This window comes from Archocentrus centrarchus, chromosome 14, assembly GCF_007364275.1.
Source record: "Archocentrus centrarchus isolate MPI-CPG fArcCen1 chromosome 14, fArcCen1, whole genome shotgun sequence".
NCBI classification, from domain to species: Eukaryota; Metazoa; Chordata; class Actinopteri; order Cichliformes; family Cichlidae; genus Archocentrus; species Archocentrus centrarchus.
The window spans coordinates 778,378-793,533 of record NC_044359.1 but is presented as its reverse complement, the minus strand read 5'-3'; the positions used below and the strand labels follow the sequence as shown (position 1 = coordinate 793,533).

General features: G+C 40.2%; 1 pseudogene; it reads left to right on the top strand.

Annotated features, from left to right (window-relative positions):
- Positions 1-12,906, top strand: part of LOC115791921 (GTPase IMAP family member 8-like) — a 263,474-nt pseudogene extending 250,568 nt beyond the window's left edge.
- The last annotated feature ends 2,250 nt before the right edge of the window (positions 12,907-15,156 follow it).

The window sequence follows — 15,156 nt, the reverse complement described above, 5'->3', positions numbered from 1 at the left end:
CTATTTAAGCATAAAAATTCAAAAACAATAAATAATACAGCTTCATCAACTGCACCAAAAAATAAAACAATTAAATGTGGATTGTTAAACATTAGGTCTCTCTCTTCCAAGTCCCTATTAGTAAATGATTTAATAATTGATCAACGTATTGATTTATTCTGCCTTACAGAAACCTGGTTACAGCAGGATGAATATGTTAGTTTAAATGAATCAACACCCCCGAGTCACAGTAACTGTCAGAATGCTCGAAGCACAGGTCGAGGAGGAGGATTAGCTGCAATCTTCAATTCCAGCTTATTAATTAATCAAAGACCCAGACAAAGTTTTCATTCTTTTGAAAGCCTGACTCTTAGTCTTGTCCATCCTAACTGGGAAACTCAAAAACCTGTTTTATTTGTTATTATCTAACGTCCACCTGGTCCTTACTCAGAGTTTCTGTCTTATTTCTCAGACTTTTTATCTGATTTAGTGCTCAGTTCAGATAAAATAATTATAGTGGGTGATTTTAACATCCATGTAGATGCTGAGAATGACAGCCTCAACACTGCATTTAATCTATTGTTAGATTCAATTGGCTTCTCTCAAAATGTAAAGGAGCCCACCCACCACTTTAATCATACTCTGGATCTTGTCCTAACATATGGCATAGAAACTGAAGACTTAACAGTATTCCCTGAAAGCCCCCTCCTGTCTGATCATTTCTTAGTAACATTTACATTTACTTTAATGGATTACACAGCAGTGGGGAATAAGTTTTATTACAGTAGAAGTCTTTCTGAAAGTGCTGTAACTAAGTTTAAGGATCTAATTCCTTCATTGTTATGCTCTTCAGTGCCAACACAGTGCAGAGCATCTACCTAAACTCTGCTCCCAGTGAGGTCGATTATCTCGTCAATAGTTTTACATCCTCACTGCGTATAACTTTGGATACTGTGGCTCCTCTGAAAAGGAAAGCTTCAAATCAGAAGTGCCTGACTCCGTGGTATAATTCACAAACGCACAGCTTAAAGCAGATAACCCGAAAGCTGGAGAGGGAATGGCGTCTCACTAAATTAGAAGATGCTCATTTAGCCTGGAAAAAGAGTTTGTTGCTCTATAAAAAAAGCCCTCCGTAAAGCTAGGACATCTTACTACTCATCATTAATTGAAGAAAATAAGAACAACCCCAGGTTTCTTTTCAGCACTGTAGCCAGGCTGACAAAGAGTCAGAGCTCTGTAGAGCCGAGTATTCCTTTCACTTTAACTAGTAGTGACTTCATGGATTTCTTTACAAATAAAATTTTAGACATTAAAGAAAAAATTATTCATAACCATCTCAAAGATTATTCTTCATGTTCGGCTGCTTTCAGCACTGCTGGTATTTGTTTAGACTCTTTGGCTCCAGTTGATCTTTCAGAGTTAACTTCAATAGTTACTTCCTCCAAACCAGCAACATGTTTGTTAGATCCCATTCCTACTAGACTGTTCAAAGAAGTCTTTCCAATTATTGATGCTTCAATCTTAAAAATGATCAATCTGTCTTTATTAGTTGGCTATGTACCACAGACCTTCAAGGTGGCTGTAATTAAACCTCTACTTAAAAAGCCATCACTGACCCAGCTGTCTTAGCTAATTATAGGCCAATCTTCAACCTTCCTTTTCTCTCAAAGATTCTTGAAAGAGTAGTTGTAAAACAGCTAACTGATCATCTGCAGAGGAACGGTTTATTTGAAGAGTTTCAGTCAGGTTTCAGAATTCATCACAGTACAGAAACAGCATTAGTGAAGGTTACAAATGATCTTCTTAGAGCCTCTGACAGTGGACTCATCTCTGTTCTTGTCCTGTTGGACCTCAGTGCAGCTTTGATACTGTTGACCATAACATTCTATTACAGAGATTAGAGCTTGCTATAGGTATTAAAGGTACTGCACTGCAGTGGTTTGAATCATATTTATCTCATAGACTCCAATTTGTTCATGTAAATGGGGAGTCTACTTCACACACTAAGGTTAATTATGGAGTTCCACAGGGTTCTATGCTAGGACCAATTTTATTTACATTATACATGCTTCCCTTAGGCAGTATTATTAGAAAGTACTGCATCAATTTTCATTGTTATGCAGATAATACTCAGCTTTACCTATCAATGAAGCCAGATGACACACATCAATTAGTTAAACTGCAGGAATGTCTTAAAGACATTAAGGCCTGGATGACCTCTAATTTCCTGCTTCTAAATGCAGATAAAACTGAAATTCCTGTAATTGGCCCCACAAATCTTAGAAACATGGTGTCTAACCAGATACTTACTCTGGATGGCATTACTTTGGCCTCCAGTAACACTGTGAGAAATCTTGGAGTCATTTTTGACCAGGATATGTCCTTCAATGCACATATTAAACAAATATGTAGGACCGCTTTTTTGCATTTGCGCAATATTTCTAAAATTAGAAACATCCTTTCTCAGAGTGATGCTGAAAAGCTAATTTATGCATTTATTACTTCTAGGCTGGACTATTGTAATTCATTATTATCAGGCTGTCCTAAAAGCTCCCTGAAAATCCTTCAGCTGATCCAAAATGCTGCAGCTAGAGTACTGACAGGTAGTGTTGTAGTCAAGACCACCTAACCCGAGACCGAGACAAGACCAAGACCAGAGGGTATCGAGACCGAGACAAGACCAAGACTTTTAGGGTCCGAGACCAGTCGAGACCAAGACCGAGGGGGGGCGAGACCGAGACAAGACCAAGACCAGTGCCTGACACTACATGACACAATAAAATGTGAAACATGATCAAAATCACTTCTCAAATTGATCTGAAAGATCCGCATTCCCATAAAATTACCCTGATATTAAAAACTCACAGCTCAAATAAATATAACCATCTTTATTTAATACTCCTGGGTGACTTCCATCATTTATCACAGAATGTAAAACAATTATTCATAGTTCATCACAATAGTCTTAACTTTTCTCTGCCTTTCATAAACTATGCATAAAGTTGTGTTGTTTTTAAACCAACAACCTTTGTAAAAATGGGTGCTTTTTCAAAACCACATAGCTAAATGTGTAAAACTGAAAAAATGGCAAACACTCATCAACAGTAAGAACTAAAGCCTTTAATCTTATACAGATTAAAGCTGCAGGATGTAACTTTTATAAAAAATCTGGTTTTTACATATTTGTTAAAACTGTCACCATGTCAGACAGTATGAGACCGATAATCTGCGAAAAAAATGGAGCTCCTCCACCTCCTCCCTGAACCGCTCCCAGTCAAAAACAACCAGTCAGAGCCAGGAGGAGGGTCTTAGCACTGTCAATCACTCCTGGTGTATGCTGCTCAATGTAGTTGTGTGCAACACTTCAAGATTTGGTATCGATCCTATGCCAAGTAAACACAGGGCCATTATCACCGATACTGATACCAATACTTTTTAATAATTATGAAGAATTTCCATGAAGTTTAACTGGTTTGAGATTTTTTTCCTTTGGATCATTAATTAGTTAAAACCCAGAATAGAATTGGGCAAAGTTTATATGTAAGTAGAAAATACTTTATCAAAATAAAAGTTATTGTTCTGAAACAATAGAATAAAACAATTTTCCCCATAAATTGATGTCTGGATTTTTTTTTTCATAAATTAAGTGTACAAAATCATCACTCAAGAACAAATGCAAACTTTTTTCCAGGTAGATTTTTCAGAAAGTATAATAAAAAAATTTAATAAAAAATGTCCCTTCATTCACTAATTTTCTACAAATTTACATTTAAATTTGATTTAAATGTTTCATAGCAAAATCCTTTTTTTTCCCCAAATAAAATATGTTATGCATCACATGACAGTATAACAAAACACTGTGGGGAGGGGAGGAGCAAAGTGCTCTGTGCTGTGACAGGAGCGACACTTAGACAGTCAGCTCGCATCTTTGATGAAACCGCAGCACTGCATACAGGAGAGAAACTGAAGCCAAAGTATCGATCTCATCACACTGATATTGATCAATACCAATACAACGTTGGCATCCATATTATCGATATTAGGATCAATCTGCCCACCACTAGCTCAATGTACTAATGGCGGAGAAACAACTTACTTACTTCTCTGCTGTTACCATTGGTGGTGGCCATGGTAACTTCCGGGTTCTAGCAAGAAATATTCCTCACCCCAGCACTAATGCTAATGCTAATTAGTAAGTTAATACTAACCACCAAATGCCGCTCCCACTTGTTAATTGAGTGATGGGGCCTAAGACATAACCAGAAAGCAGTAATCAGTTTTTTTGAGGTGCATGTCAGGTTTGCTTCAAGAGGATTTTCAGTTATACACAAAGGATCAATGCAGAACTCTAAATCAGGCCTTATTAGATCGATAGAATGATCATTTTTGCATATAATCCAGAAAAGTTACATTTATACATCAAGCATTTAATGTGTCCCAGAGTGCCGTTTCCTTCCACTGTGTTTGCAGAAATCACATAAAAAAATATACAACAAAAACATAATCCAGATTCCTCGGCTGCTAATAGCATTTCCTACATTTGAATATCAGCCACCATATCTCCAATCTCATTGTACATCCTGTATAATGACAATAAAGGCATTCTATTCTATTCTATTCTATATTGTGAGCATAAACTATCACGTTTTTAATGCAACAATAGGAAGTGACATCATCTTGCTGGGAACTGTAGTATTTTATTCTTGAAGGCCTCTCATAGCTCTACTGGTGCTGAAAACTAATGTTTGACTATGGCTTTCTGAATACAAGTAGGGCTGCAACTATCAATTATTTTAGTAAACAAGTATTCAATTGATTACTCCGTCAATTAATCAAGTAATTGGATAAGAAATAATTTTTCATTTTAACAATTCATCAGCATATTTTAACTTCCGTACTGCAGATGTTTCTCTGTGTGAAACAAACAGGGTGGATGGAGCAGCTACAAAGTTCTCTGTTCTTGATGTTGCTGATCAGGTGGTTGATAAAAACATTTTGACGGATCCCCTCTGTACTGACGGGGGTGGGGGGGCACCGAACGATTGCTAGTGCTAATGGCAGCCCCCCTTTCCCCAGTACACTGTGGTTATAGATCAGTTCTGGTGGCTACAGCTGACGTAAAGAAAAAAATAACAGCTGACATCCTCTGCACAACGCGCGCACATTCAAACATGCGCACTCACAGCACAGAGAAGTGGGGGCGTGAAAAAACATCTCAGGGATCCACTCGTGTTAAAGGCTCGTTTTTGTTTTTTTTGGAAATGCTCCGCTTACACGGAGACACCTGAGCTGCAGAGCTGATACGAAACATCAAAGCAACAAATTTGTGTCGAGGATTTTTAATAATCGAATTGCGTTATTCCAAGAATCGTTGCAGCCCTAAAACTTGCATTAAATTTTTAGTTTGTGTATCAAAATACATGAAGGTTGGTATTTACCTTTCATGCTGGGATTTTTTTGTTGAATCGGAAGCCTGAAATTTTCCTTTGATCTTCATTTTCCCTCTTACTTCTCTTCGTGTTCATGCCGGTTGTTATTTCGATTTATGCAGCACACGCGTGACCATAGTGAGATCAAACGTACACACTGTGAATGAAACTGTCCGTGCTCTGTGGTAGATTGCAAACTGCGGTGAAATGATACAGGCGTAAGCAGCGATAATAGCAGCGACCTAGCCGGGGCGGAGTCTGTGAGGTGCGCTCCTTTGAGAGGCAGAGGAGCGCAATCTTTGTTGGATTTGAATCAGTACGTTTTGCATCCAATAAAAGCAAAGATGTTAACAAATAAATTGGACAGTATTCTGGCAATTTAGGGATATTTCCACAGCTGTGGTCTTGACTGGTCTTGAAATAAAATCCCGAGTCCGCAAGGTCCGAGTCCATGACAAGACCGAGACCAAATGCGGTCGAGTCCATGACAAGACCGAGACCATCAAAATGCGGTCTCGAGACCGGTCTCGAGACCAAGACCGATCTCGAGTACTACAACACTACTGACAGGGACTAGAAAGAGAGAGCAGATTTCTCCCATATTGGCTTCTCTTCATTGGCTCCCTGTTAAATCTACAATAGAATTTAAAATTCTTCTCCTCACATACAAGGTCTGAATAATAAGACTAACTGTTGTTGGAAGTGGTGGTCTTGTCATAAAATGTCGCCCAAAAGTGAAACATTTTGGGCTCAGCCTCTCTGGACCTGCAGGTTTTTCAGACTGTGAGATCACTGCGTGGTTGGTATAGAGAACCAATGAGAGCTCTTCTCTCTGGAATCTGCCCTGAAGCTACTTCAACAAGTGTTGATGTGACAGCAGGAGTGCTGTTCCTGCATGTGATAGAGTGGCATTAAAGGCAGGCACAGTCCTCACAGTACAACACTGAGCTCATATGAAACCATTCAGCAGCAGGAAGGTAACAGCACAAACATGGCCGGCACACAGGCTCGTAAGTACATTTACAACGTTTATATCGATTTACTGTTCAGACCGATGTTCTATAATAATGTCAGCCTTGATAAAGAGCTGAAAGACCACCAGTTTAACTGAACTGTGATCAGTTATTTCTGTGTCCTGTGTTTGTGTTTCCTGTCTCACTGTTGCCTTTTATTGTGAAATATTTATCTGAAACACTACATCCTGTGAAGTTCATGCAGTGTTGGAAACAGAAACCGTTTTACAGCTTTATGGCACAAGAACCCCAGGTGATCATTTTTTCTGAATTGTGAAAGACCATGAAAGGTCTGCAGCCTGATTTTGACTGAAACTGATTGTAGGGGATTTCTTAGGTGCAGACAGTAATCCTGTTCAGCCAGTTTAACTCTAATTTCTCGTAAGCTTCCAGTACATTGTAATTAGCTTTCTCTTCCTCATTTTTAGAACAGCATGGAGCTTTTGGATTCATGTGATGTTTTGTTTCAAGTTATTTCCTGCATTCCTTTAAGTTATATAAGTTGGATGTCAGAACTCAGGGGCGACATTATTCCAGCTCTCCAGTAGTAGAGTCAGAAAAGCAGGAAAAACAGGGTTTGTGTTTGTGGCCTGAGTGTAATACCTAACTGTCAGAGGTGGTCACCATCTGGTTCACACAGAGTGCTGTGACCCACCGAAGACAGGCCTGAAAGCTGAAGGCTCTGCCTCCCATTCTACTCTTAAGTATCCTAGGAACCACAAGTAAGCCAGCAGTCTGAGAGCGAAGTGCTCTGTTGGGGTGATATGGATAGATAAAGCTAAATATCATCTGCATAATTATGAAAATTGATGCAGTGCTTTCTAATAATACTGCCTAAGGGAAGCACGTATAATGTAAATAAAATTGGTCCTAGCACAGAACCCTGTGGAACTCCATAATTAACCTTAGTGCATGAAAAGACTCTCCATCTAAGCTGCTGGACCTGGGCCTGGGCCCATCCCTGTGCAGGTGGGTTCACAGCTTCCTGACCAGCAGACCACAGGTGGTACGAGTGGGTCACCTCACCTCATCCTCCCTCACCCTCAACACTGGATCCCCCCAAGGCTGTGTGCTCAGCCCTCTGCTGTACTCACTGTACACCCATGAGTGCGAGGCCACGTCAGAGTCCAACGTCATCATCAAGTTTGCTGACGACACTGCTGTTGTGGGACTAATCTCTCACAATGAGGAGACAGCCTACAGGAGAGAGGTCTCCCGCCTGGAGAACTGGTGCCAGGAGAACCACCTCCTGCTCAACGTCAGCAAAACAAAGGAACTGATCGTGGACTTCAGCAGGAAGCAGCAGAGGGACTACCATCCACTTGTCATCAGTGGTGCTGAGGTGGAAAGAGTGGACACTTTCAAATACCTGGGAGTGACCATCTCACAGGACCTGTCCTGGACTCATCACATAAACATCACTGTGAAGAAGGCCAGACAGCGTCTCTACCTCCTCAGGCAGCTGAGAGACTTCAAGCTCCCACTCAAGGTGCTCAGGAACTTTTACACCTGCACCATCGAGAGCATCATGCGTGGGAGCATCACCACCTGGATGGGAAACTGCACCAAGCAGGACTTCATGGCCCTAAAAAGGGTGGTTCGTTCAGCTGAACGGACCATCAGAACCACCCTCCCCAACCTGCAGGACATTTACACCAAGCAGTGCAGGCTGAGGGCCATGAAGATCCTAAAACAGCCCAGCCACCCCGGACACTCTCTCTTCTCCCTGCTCCCATCAGGCCGGCGTTACCGCTGCCTGAGGGCTAAGACTGAAAGGTTGAAGAAGAGTTTTTACCCACAACCCATCCGTCTGCTCAACTCTGAGCCCTAACTGGACCATTATTGCACAATGTAAATATTATAATTTATAAAAGTGTGTATAGTGTATAGTATATAGAGTATAGTGTATAGTGTGAATTACTTTTTTTTAATTTTTATTCTTCTTATTTATATGTGTGTGTATATATGGTTGCAGGTACAAAATACATTTCACTGTGCATTGTACTGTGTATAACTGTGCATGTGACAAATAAACACTATCTCTCTCTCTTACATGAACATATTAGAGTCCATTAGATAAATATGAGATAAATAGATCGATCAATTGATAGATAGATAGACACTTTTTTGATCCCAAAGGAAATTAGTAAGATTAGAAAATTGGAAAGAAGCATTCTCCCCATCAGGAAATCGACCCCTGGTCTCCCGTGTGACAGATGATCAGTTAGCTGTTTTACAACTACTTTTTCAAGAATTTTTGAGAGAAAATGAAGGTTGGAGATTGGCCTATAATTAGCTAAGACAGCTGGGTCAGTAATGATTTTTTTAAGTAGCGGTTTAATTACTGCCACCTTGAAGGCCTGTGGTACATAGCCAACTAATAAAGACAGATTGATCATACAATAAACATTGCCTACGTTGGATTGAAATGGCCTGTGGAATTTCATCCAACGTGTAAAAAATCCGTCTTATGTGTAAGTCGGATAAAATCCGATTCTTAAAAATTCTTCAAAATATCAGACAGTTTATGGTCTGATATCAAATGTCACTGCAGTGTCTTTCTGCCTCATCTCTGGATTTCTTTCCACAAATTTTATAATCTCATATTTCTGCTCTTAAGTGCGAGTTTGTAGCTTAGGCTTGACTGCTGCTCTTGGCATGATTGTCTCCGGTGAAATCATCTGATTTAGAATAGACACTCAAGCGATGTCCAGGCGCTGTTAGTGCGTGTAGTTGTGCGTGAATGAGCCCATACATGGCGTTTGCATAGATCATACATATTGGGTGTGACAGGAGCCAAGGGGGGCTTTAGTTCTAACCTTATCCAAATTATGTAATCACTTTTTTTGGAAATGCATTACAATAGGACCAGATTTTTCATCCAAGGTAGGTGAAAATCCAACTTGCATGATGTGATTCTCTGTATACCTGGACCTGATTTGGAGGGGTAAGATCTTGGAGATGTATGTATCTGTTTCTGTACAGCGAAGGAATGAACCAAGAGGATTTGGATAGTTGGATTTTTTTTGCCACTGAGAAGTGCCAGAAAGACTAAAGGCTGTCAACAAATTAATCAGTACAGCCTGAACCGAAACAATTAGTAGAATCAGGAATTTCACTCCCTGGTTGCCTTGGACTGCCAGTTATCAAATTGTTCTCCTGGATCTTTTGTAAACAGATGCTCTACACCCCTGCTGTCATGTTCTTCTTGCACTATCGCATAGGGTTTTGTAACCTTATACTGTGTATTTCTAAAATTAGAAACATCCTTTCTCAGAGTGATGCTGAAAAGCTAATTCATGCATTTATTACTTCTACGCTGGACTATTGTAATTCATTATTATCAGGCTCTCCTAAAAGCTCCCTGAAAATCCTTCAGCTGATCCAAAATGCTGCAGCTAGAGTACTGACAGGGACTAGAAAGAGAGAGCAGATTTCTCCCATATTGGCTTCTCTTCATTGGCTCCCTGTTAAATCTAGAATAGAATTTAAAATCCTTCTCCTCACATACAAGGTCTTGAATAATCAGGCACCATCTTATCTCAAAGACCTCATAGTCTCATATCACCCCAACAGAGCACTTCGCTCTCAGACTGCTGGCTTACTTGTGGTTCCTAGGATACTTAAGAGTAGAATGGGAGGCAGAGCCTTCAGCTTTCAGGCCCCTCTTCTGTGGAACCAGCTCCCAGCTTGGATTCAGGAGACAGACACCCTCTCTATTTTTAAGATTAGGCTTAAAACTTTCCTTTATGATAAAGCTTATAGTTAGGGCTGGATCAGGTGACCCTGAACCACCCCTTAGTTATGCTGCTATAGGCCTAGGCTGCTGGGGGGTTCCCATAATGCACTGTTTCTTTTCATTCACCTTATTTACTTTGTTTATACTCCACTCTGCATTTAATCATTAATTGAAGAAGAAGAAGAAGAAACAGCCTTTATTGTCCCACAGAGGGGAAATTTGTGTGTAACAGCAGTTGCAGTTATTATAAATATACATATAATAATTTACACTTTTAAGAAAAGAATATATATATATATATATATATATATGTATAAAAATTTTTTTTATTAATCTCTGGCTCTCTTCCACAGCATGTGTTTTCTCTCCCCTCAGCCCCCCTCACAGCAGATGACCCCCCCTCCCTGAGCCTGGTTCTGCTGGAGGTTTCTTCCTGTTAAAGGGAGTTTTTCCTTCCCACTGTCACCAAGTGCTGCTCATAGGGGGTCGTTTTGACTGTTGGGTTTTCTCTGTATTATTGGAGGGTCTTTACCCACAATACAAAGCGCCTTGAGGCGACAGTTTGTTGTGATTTGGCGCTATATGAATAAAATTGAATTGAATTGAATCTGTATGTATACAAAGTATGAGATGATTTCTTTCCTCACTTATCCTTGTATGTTTTCACTATTGTATCCGTCTTTTGAATGGCAGCGCCTCCAGAAGGTGGTGGCACGGCCACAGTTCACCTATCCCCTCATGTTTGTTTGTTTGTCTTCTTGGATGGGTGTTCTGTGAACTGTAATTTCACCATTGTGGGATTAATAAAGTATCATTCATTCATTCATTCTGATTTAGATGATTTTTATTAGAACTGACATTAGGAAAAATCAGGACCTGCGGAATCCATCCAACTAGAGCAAAAATCCGATTTGTGCAACTTTGACTTAGGCAAATTTTACTGTATTTAAGGTTGACACATCAATTAATGGAAGGACTTCTTTAAGCAGTCTAGTAGGAATGGGGTTTAATAGACATGTTGATGTGCTCCAGAACAGGAACAGGAACTGATAAGATACTGCAGTGACAGCGCCACCAAGAACAATGACAGATCACTACAGAGAAACTGTCGATGTGGTCTGAGAACATTCAAACTGATTGATTTTCCTTTTACTAGCACAGCACTAAGTAGAGAATGCTTTAAATACCCTTTCTGATCCTTTCTGTAATTCCTCGAATCCACCTTCTGATAACTCCACCCCTTCACTCCAGATCCCTAACCTTCTCTTTTCAACCATCGGGCCTCACTTTTCCAGTCGGAATGACATCCCAATCTCCTCTCTGTAGGTCCTGGTCAGGTGGATCAGTGAGTCATTGTCTCACTCACTCCTGGCATATGGCTTGATGTCATCCATGTACAGGAAGTGGCTGATGGTCACTCAACTCCTGAGTCTGTATATGTAACTGTCCTATGTGATGAGCTGGCTGATGGAGTCCCACTAATAATATCTGTAATCTGTCTTCTTCAGCAGATGCAGAGAACCTCCAGCTGAGGATAGTGCTTGTTGGAAAAACTGGAGTTGGGAAGAGTGCATCAGGAAACACCATCTTAGGAAGAAATGCATTTGAATCTTTGTCTTCTTTTTCCTCATCAGCAGTCGGGTGTCAGAAAGTAACAGGTCAGGTGGAAGGTCAGGTCCTGCATGTAGTTGATACTCCAGGTCTGTTTGACACCACACTGCCTGAAGAGGAGCTGAGGAACGAGATCATTAGATGCATCTCCTTTGCTGCTCCTGGACCTCATGTGTTCCTGGTTGTGATGCAGATTGGCAGATTTACAAAAGAAGAACAAGAAACCATAAAAATCCTTCAGAAGGTATTTGGAGAAGATGCAGCATGTTACACTATGGTCCTGTTCACTCATGGAGACAATCTGGTAAATGGAGTCAACATGGACAAAGCAATTTGTGACAGTCGACCTCTACATCGCTTCATCAACCAGTGCGGAGGAAGATATCATGTATTTGACAACAAAGGAAAGCCACCCTCTCAGGTCAAAGAGCTGCTGGAGAAGATCAAGACAATGGTTCAGAAAAATGGAGGAAAATACTACACCAATCAGATGCTCCAGGAGGCTGAGAGAGCCATCAGAGAAGAGATGGAACGACTTCAGAAAGAAAATCCTGGGATGGCAGAAGAAGAAGCAAGGAGACGGGCAGAGAGGAAGAACAGGTTCCTGAAAGGTGCTGGGATAGGAGCAGGGGTCGGAAGTGTCTTGGGTCCACTGGGAGCAGCTCTGGGAGCAGCAGTGGGAGCCGCGGTTGTAGCAGCGAAACAGGGAGAATGTACTACACAATGACATTTTTAATCTGATCATCTTCTCTAGAAGGGTACTACTTCCTGTGTGTTTTGGGGATGATGAGATCTTCATATCAATAATGATGATTAATTATTGATTAGTGAGACATATGAGAATCGTGTTGTCCATATAAATCAATATGTCATGTTATATATGAGAGTTGTAGTTGAGTCTATCTACACACTGCAGCTGATCTCTTGGATATCAGTAAGTACCGGCAGCACTGAGCTAACCGGTCAGGTGGCCACTCAAACAGTGATCAGTGGTTCAGCATCTGCTTGGCACTGTTCAGGTCTGCTTGTTGGGATTTTATATATTTTGGCACCAAATAAAAGTTTATGAACTTCCCAACCCGTGCATACCAATATCAATAAGTATTCCAAAATCTTAATAAATCCACTTAGAAAATTGCCAGATTTGGTTGGTACATGTCTACTTGTTTACTTCCAGCACTGGTACATTTCAGCAGATTGGAGCTAATAATAAACCATCTTTACCTCATTCCCACTATTCCCACTATTCCCACTATTCCCATTATTCCGAAGCATCCTACAAGCTTTTTGTCAATGACAGATTAATAAATTCAAAGATTACTTTTTACCCAAAATTCCAGTTATCCATTATTTCACCTTTTCAAATGAAATTCTGAAACCCCTCAAATTGGAATATTTTCAGTCTCTCTACCAAAATAAAGGTTTCCATTAAAATCAAACAGGTCCAAAAACCACTTAAACTCATCGAGCTACGATCCATCCTGGCCAATTCGTTTGGTGCCGTTTTGTGAACCTTCCATGTATAATTTGCAGTTGGTCGTGTGACCGTGATGCAGCCTTCTGGTTGGTTGCTGGCGTAAACAAAGCCATGTGCTACATTCAGGGTTTCCTTTAGGAAACTTTTCTAGGCTGTTTTCAGCCATTTTTTCCATGGTCAAAAAGATTTCAAAGCTTCATATCTTTGGATCTTTAAGTTTTAAGTTTTAAACTTCCTGTGGCCCTGAAAATAAAATAGCCTAGTTATGACTACATATTAGATTAGAAATAAATGCTTTTCTTGCGTCTTCAGAGTCCTTTCTTAAAATAATGGGGTAGCAAAAATGCCACCTGAACCTGAAGTTCGAAAAATTGAGAGAAAAAAATAAGTTTAAAACTTAATTAAACAAAATTAAAATTTTGAATTGCCATAAAATTCAATTCAATTCAATTCAATTCAATTCAATTCAATTCAATTCAATTCAATTCAATTTTATTTATATAGCGCCAAATCACAACAAACAGTCGCCTCAAGGCGCTTTGTATTGTGGGTAAAGACCCTACAATAATACAGAGAAAACCCAACAGTCAAAACGACCCCCTATGAGCAGCACTTGGCGACAGTGGAAAGGAAAAACTCCCTTTTAACAGGAAGAAACCTCCAGCAGAACCAGGCTCAGGGAGGGGGGGTCATCTGCCGCGACCGGTTGGGCTGAGGGGCGAGAAAGACATGCTGTGGAAGAGAGCCAGAGATTAATATCAATTAATGATTAAATGCAGAGTGGAGTATAAACAAAGTAAATAAGGTGAATGAAAAGAAACAGTGCATTATGGGAACCCCCCCAGCAGACTAGGCCTATAGCAGCATAACTAAGGGATGGTTCAGGGTCACCTGATCCAGCCCTAACTATAAGCTTGATCAAAAAGGAAAGTCTTAAGCCTAATCTTAAAAACAGAGAGGGTGTCTGTCTCCCGAATCTAAGCTGGAAGTTGGTTCCACAGAAGAGGGGCCTGAAAGCTGAAGGCTCTGCCTTCCATTCTACTCTTAAGTATCCTAGGAACCACAAGTAAGCCAGCAGTCTGAGAGCGAAGTGCTCTGTTGGGGTGATATGGTACTATGAGGTCTTTGAGATAAGATGGTGCCTGATTATTCAAGACCTTGTATGTGAGGAGAAGAATTTTAAATTCTATTCTAGATTTAACAGGGAGCCAATGAAGAGAAGCCAATATGGGAGAAATATGCTCTCTCTTTCTAGTCCCTGTCAGTACTCTAGCTGCAGCATTTTGGATCAGCTGAAGGCTTTTCAGGGAGCTTTTAGGACAGCCTGATAATAATGAATTACAATAGTCCAGCCTAGAAGTAATAAATGCATGAATCAGCTTTTCAGCATCACTCTGAGAAAGGATGTTTCTAATTTTAGAAATATTGCGCAAATGCAAAAAAGCGGTCCTACATATTTGTTTAATATGTGCATTGAAGGACATATCCTGGTCAAAAATGACTCCAAGATTTCTCACAGTGTTACTGGAGGCCAAAGTAATGCCATCCAGAGTAAGTATCTGGTTAGACACCATGTTTCTAAGATTTGTGGGGCCGAGAACAAGAATTTCAGTTTTATCTGAATTTAGAAGCAGGAAATTAGAGGTCATCCAGGCCTTAATATCTTTAAGACATTCCTGCAGTTTAACTAATTGATGTGTGTCATCTGGCTTCATTGATAGGTAAAGCTGAGTATCATCTGCATAACAATGAAAATTGATGAAGTGCTTTCTAATAATACTGCCTAAGGGAAGCATGTATAATGTAAATAAAATTGGTCCTAGCACAGAACCCTGTGGAACTCCATAATTAACCTTAGTGTCTGAAGAAGACTCCCCATTTACATGAACAAATTGGAGTCTATGAGAT